Consider the following 6652-nt stretch of genomic DNA (forward strand, 5'->3'; position numbering starts at 1 on the left):
GTTTTAAATTTGGAGGACTTTGATGATCTGAGAGCCCACCAGGCTGTCGTGTGAGGATGAGTCGTGCCAAACACGTGGTGATGATGCTCTCGTGATTACGTTGACACGGCATCGTCATGCTTCCTTTCCGAAAAGTGGAATCCTTTCGATCCACTATTACTTCTATAACGCTGTGAACTTTTTAAAAACTTCTATCATTGTTGAAAAGCTGTAGAAATGTTACTCAAAATGAAGAACTGTCTGTAGATTTACTGAGATAAATGCAGGGAAAACTGATGATCCAATGAGGCGTGCGAACAAAAGCAAATTGTCCAGCTGAGATTAGCAAAAAATAAATCAGGAAATTTAAAATGAAAAAAAAAAATGGAAAAACGAACCTTTTGTGTGGCTGCATTGTCGGGAAGTCCTTCATGGGAGTGCATCTGAGGACAGAGGGAGAGGGAGCTTGCATGGTAAGAGCATCATTTGGCAGACGTGTCGATCGGGCCGGGCTCTGGCAGCTCTCCTCTGTCACAATCCACTAAAGGTCGTATTGGATTCACCTCCTGTCCTCGCTCGCTCCAGTCAGGAAGGTCCAGATCCAGCAGCCCGAGGTTTCAGCAGAGAGATCGCCTCCCTGACTGATGTGACAAAGTGACAGCGACGGACACGGGAAACTTCAGCGGGAGCGATGGCAGGGGAAACACTGACCAGAACTCTCAAGGAAAGACTCCAATCTTCTGGCTGTGTTGATCAAATAGAGATAAAACAGGCTTGGAGTCAAAGGTCACTGATTGGACCAAATAACCACATGAAGAGACTTGATATGGGGTCAAATCAGGATCAAGTTAACTCTTTAACACCAGAGATGTCACTGGCGACATCTAAATAACACACTCTTTGACGTATTGTAACTCCTCTACTATTCACACGATCAACATGAATTAGCTGATTCTGAATTGACCCCATAACTTAAACCTTCAGTGCAACAAACATCATTTGTCAAAATTCAAATGTTTAGATTTTGCATTAGGAAATAGTTTCTCTGTGCTTCAAAACCACTTCCATTTATGAACACTAGCACCCTCCCCTGTGTGTAAGTCTCTGCATTTTGGTTAAAAATACTGAATTTCATGCTTTGAGCTTCATTACCTGACATGACCTACAGTCAGGGATCGGGAGCTTAAGTGGAAGAGCGTTATGAGCAAACAAACCCGCTCCGCTGCCAGAGTCTTGTACGTTCATTCTGCATTGGTGAGTCTGGGAGAGCAGTGACCTTCATGGAAAGAGTAGTTATCACCCATCTGCCCGACGCCACACCTCCTGCGCGAAAAGGGAGCCAGCAGGTGGAGCAGTGCCTGGGGTGGTTGATGCATTATGCACAGGAATGACAGCTCAGTGTTTTACAGTGAGAATTACAAGTAGCCAGCGGTTTAAGTTGAAGAGACTGTAAGAGCAGCTTGACGTCCAACGAACTGATTCTTTCAAATTAAATAGTGTAAAATGAAAGTGTTAGATAAAAGAAGACAGTTTGATATTCGGGTTAGTAAAAAAAAAAAAAAAAACACTTGGATTTGAGAAAATACAACTTTTTTTCTTGTGTATTCAACTAAATTATTTTGCTTTAATATAATTTAAGAAAATTGTATTCAAGAGATATGGAAAATAATAATAATCAAAGTATGAAGACTATTGGCACTAACCCTAAATAAACATTTGTATCATATTCGAAACACATTTCTGAGACCCCTATCTCAGTACCATGATCCATACTTTCCATGTTTTCTTCCCTGCAGTTCTTCCTCGTTCCACTAGGGGCAGTGGAAGAGCTAAAATGGCTGCCTCCATGAAATCTCAAAAACCCGTTTGGAAGTAAAAGTTTTGCTAATTTTTTTGAACTTTATGGTAAGAATAAATCATCTTTTGTTATCCATTTTTAAAATGACTCATTGCTGGATTTAAAATACTTTAACATTGTGTGGATCAAATTTCAGGCAGTGGGTAAATAAGGGGATTTTTCCTGAACACTTATGTCAATATTTTTACATTTTAAGTTAACATTGTTTTGTTATGACCAAGAACGTATCAAGTCAGCCAAACTTTCATAGTTAAAATTATCAGATTATATAATAAAAAAAATTAAATTGCTGTTTTTTGTGGATTAAATAAATACATTTGTTACAGAAGTGGGGATATAGATTTTATTTGTACAAACACAAAACATAAAGATTTTTTTTTTTCGCCTCAACCTTTTTTTAATGCCCCTAATTTTATTTTTTTGAGTGACGTTTCTGATTTGAAAAAAACAGATGATGTAAATATTGTTGCTTTTAAATTTTTTAAACTGTCAAACAAAAACTGTGTTTTGATTTTATTGCTGTTAGAGCACAGTGACTGTTACAAACACATACATGAGCAAACTAAATGATTACGATCATTCATGTAGATCATGTAGTCGACCGCAGTGAACACCTGAAGGCCGATGTGTCGTTTGACCCGAACAGCTACTGGGCCGGGAAGAACCAATCAGTCATTCTGCTGCAGAGCTGTGAAAACCGTCAAAACCAGAGTGAACTCCCGCCGAGGAGAACACCTGCAGTGCTGTTTTGAGTAGAACCCCTCCGTCAGTTTAACTGTCCTCCACAGCTGGAGTGACTGACAACATCACTGCATGCATCTGGCGGCAGTCCGCTGTCAGTGGTGCATCCTTATGCAATCAGTCTGCTGATGACCTGTCAGACAGACTCCTTCATTTTCCTCCTAAATTAAGCAAATCCCACAAACCTGCACAGACTTCTGTTGTCATCTGGTTTGAAGTTACCAAAAAGATTTAGACGTCAGTTTTAAACAAGCTTTGCCACAGCAAAATGTCACAGCCTTGAGTCAACAATTGCACTGATTATTTGTTTCTTTTTTCAGGAGATAAAATCAGAAATGTTTAGGTCCCAGAATGATTTGTAAAGTTCTGTCTCTGCTTGTCCATTAGTGCTTTGCTGGGTAAGAAGCTGAACCTGCATTTCTCCCAGTCATCTACTGCCCCCCTCTGGCTCATTCACATCATCTTTTTCCTTTTCCAGAATGCCCTAAATTTGATCAGATTTAAGGAGCAGCCATTTTTTCTCCCTAATAAATTTAAGTGTTTTAACATAAAACATTTTTTAAATTTAAAAAACAAATACTTAATATATTTTTTTACATTACTTAAAGGGTCACAGAAGTATGTTTGTGCATTTTATTTAATGGAACATGAAAAATACATTGTAAAAAGTCTGGATTTTTAACTTATTTGACATGGAATTTACAGTTTACTGCCATAACAATTTGTTTTTCTTTTTGATTTGATCATTTTTTGTGCTTATCTATTTAAAAAATATCACTTATTTTTATATTATATTCTAACAGTCATATTTGTTGCATTGGATATATATGTTTGGGGGCTTGTAGTCGTTCATAGTGGCTCCTAATGAAGAAAATGTGAATACCTGTATTAGTTTTGGGCATCTTTTAGGTTATTTTCCCTCTAGAATATATTTTTAAAACCCAATAATAGGGAAGTCTTGAGAGTTATAGTTCACCCTCCCAACCATTACACTACCTCTCCCTTGCCCTGCTCCATAAACAGCTCTGTGAGATCTTTATGTCCACTCTGAGCTTCCAAGCAGGGAAAGTTTGAAGTTTTGACAGCTGCAGAGCTGAAGCGCCAACAGGCCACCAACTGTCGCAGTCTCACAATGAGGCCTGGGTTTGAATCCCACTTCTGACACCACTGTTACGAAGCAGGTGTAAATAGAAATCAGGCAAACCAAAGAAAACGACCAACTTAAAACTGTTGTAGCTGGACATATGTATTTATTTGGTCATATAAGAACCAGGGAAGGCTTCTTGACGCCATTTTCAAAACTTCCTTATATAGACAGGAACACTCCTACAACTCTCCTGCAGCCAATCAGAACAGAGCATTCAGAAAGAGAGAACCTGCAAATGATGAGAAATCAGATATTCTGAAACCAGACAAAAAAAAAAACAAAGATGCGAAGAAGAAGAACAAAGCATTCCAACAAGATAACAGTTCTTTTGAATTTAAACGTTGAAACTCAAACAGGAAAGAAAAAAAAACTACAAAACACTTAGCATTCTCACACAGCTCTGTCAATAAAAGTCCAGAGGAGTCCAAGAAGCTGATCAGGGACTTTGTGGACTAGTGCCAGACTCCAGACACAAACATTCTTTAAACATCCTAGTAATAGTGGAATTCCACATATCTGGGTCTCCTCCTGAGTCAGAAACATTCTGTGATGTGATGTGCTCTGCTGGAACAGAAGCAGACAAAGACAGAAGGGACTAGTAGTCATAAAGGCCGCTCTACTCTGTCTATGGGAGCCTGTGAGCTCCTTCAGTGACAGATCCATCGATGCTGTCTAAAGGAGCATCATGCAGATTCTTGCTGCTGCTGCTGCTCTGGGGTCGTCTCTTTTATTGGGCTGTGTTGTTTGACAGTTGACCACAGACCACTTTTGTGTTATAAAAATGATCAAAATAGATCATGTGCTATGTTAAATTGAAGCAACAATTTGCTACGTCAAACCGGGTTAGAAGTATACTGTATTTACATCCACCACTGTGTCTCTTTCGAGGTCACAGAGCTGCTAGAACCTAACCTGGCTACCATTGTTTTGTATTGTATCAAACCATTTCTATGCTACACTTACATGAATTACATGAATGAAAATGTTTTTTTTAGGACATTTCATGTCTATGTTTATTTTCTGGCAAAAAAAGATAATCTTGAGTTCAACTAAGAAAGAACTTTAAGCAAAAGCTGATCAGATATTTGTATATGGAGAGGCAAGAGTGTCTTTTAAATAGCATCCGAGCATTAAAGAATAGCATTTTAACATGTTCTTGTGGCATTTTTTTCTATCATCTATAAAGAAAATGAAGCTTAAAATTGTATTTCAGAGTATATATTTATTCAAATCATTGTAAATCAGGAACAAACAAAAAAATGCAGTCAAAATCATTTTTGTGACATAGAAAGTAAGCTCCCTGCTCTGCTCCATTCTGATGCGTTCACTTACAGACAAATAGATCTTCGTACGTCTTTAGTCTCCTCGTCTGAGTTGATGTCTGGCTCGAACTGTACGGCTGAATATCTCCAATATTATTAATATATTTTTTTTTTTGCCCCTCTAACAATTGGTAGGAGTTGTCATGGGCTGTAAGCTAGCAGGAGAACACTTAAAACAGAGAGCTTTCAGTTATGGGTGACGGGAAGGGGGGCACCTACAACTAAGAACTCGAATGATTTTTCCTTTCTGCAGAATCTATGTTCAAGTAAACCACACGTGTTTTTTGATTTTGGCTACAAAAGGCATAATAATAATTAAAAGACCATTGACGTAAAGAAAAGTAAAAAAAAAAAAACAAAGTGAGACTTTAAAAAAATCTGTTTTAATTGTGAAACAAAAGTTTGGAAAGTCAAATCTAATTAAAAGAAAAAAAACTAGTTGAACTTAATGTTAAAAAAGTCTTTTGCAAGCATATATCTAATAAAAAAGATTTTAAAAAGTAATTTAAATTGTTGAAATAAAATGCAACAATTTAATTTAGTTAGAAAATAAGTTTAAAAAGCATAAAACAAACAGCAGAATTAAAATTTTATAAAGATTACAATACGTTTTTTTTATTTTTATTCTTGCGTTTATTGGTGAAAGGAAGCTGTCATTCAGTCTCTATCACGACCACACTGTTTGCTCCACCATCAGCTGCTGTCAGTGCTGAGTGTGAGTTGATTCGCTTTGCGGTTGCTAAGCTACAAACCCAGCACTTCGACGCATTTCAGCTCGTATCAAGATTTTCCAGCCCTGTTTCTGGGCTCCCAACATCCCAACAGTGCGTCAGCCTCTCCCCCAGAGAAATATCCGCCTTATCACAAAATAATACAAATACATATCTTGCCCTCCAGTTGACAATTCCGATTATAGCCTGTTGTCGAGCTGCAACTTGTGACCAAAAGGACAATCGGGAGGAGATAACAGGAAAATGGAGAAACGCTACAGAACTGCTTTGAGTTCAGACCCTTATTCAAGTCAATGTCATCAGAGAATAATGTGACACTTTACAATATTTTGTAAGAGAATTCATATCAGACAGGATAAATCCTGGATCACATTCATGCATTCAGATGCTTTTCCTTTACTTTTCTGAACCAGATGCAACACTTTCAAATTTTTGATTTTATTTAAATAAATGTGGTTGTTTAGACAGTAAATTCCAAGTAACCTAAAGGAATAGAATCCAACTTTATTTTCAAACTGCAATTTATATATTCCAAAGATTTATTTTAAAGACATTGGAATTTTTGGAGCAAAAAACTCTTTTTTTGTTAGTTTTAATGCAAAATATATTATTTTACTCGTGAAAATTCCACATTAATTTATTTCAGATCAGTAGTTATGTCAGAACAGAGTCAAGCAATTCCAGATCCTAAAAGTTCCCAAGTTAACAGGTTTATGATAGAATTAAAAATGTCATAGTCTATAACACGATCGGGCTACACAGCTCAAGATCATGACTCACATTTCTTTGGTGATACAACTCATACACTTACTTAGCCAAAGTATTTAGTTACATTTATTATTATTATTATTAATTTAATGTATTATTAGTGTAG

This window comes from Oryzias melastigma, linkage group LG12, assembly GCF_002922805.2.
Source record: "Oryzias melastigma strain HK-1 linkage group LG12, ASM292280v2, whole genome shotgun sequence".
In the NCBI taxonomy this organism is placed as follows: Eukaryota; Metazoa; Chordata; class Actinopteri; order Beloniformes; family Adrianichthyidae; genus Oryzias; species Oryzias melastigma.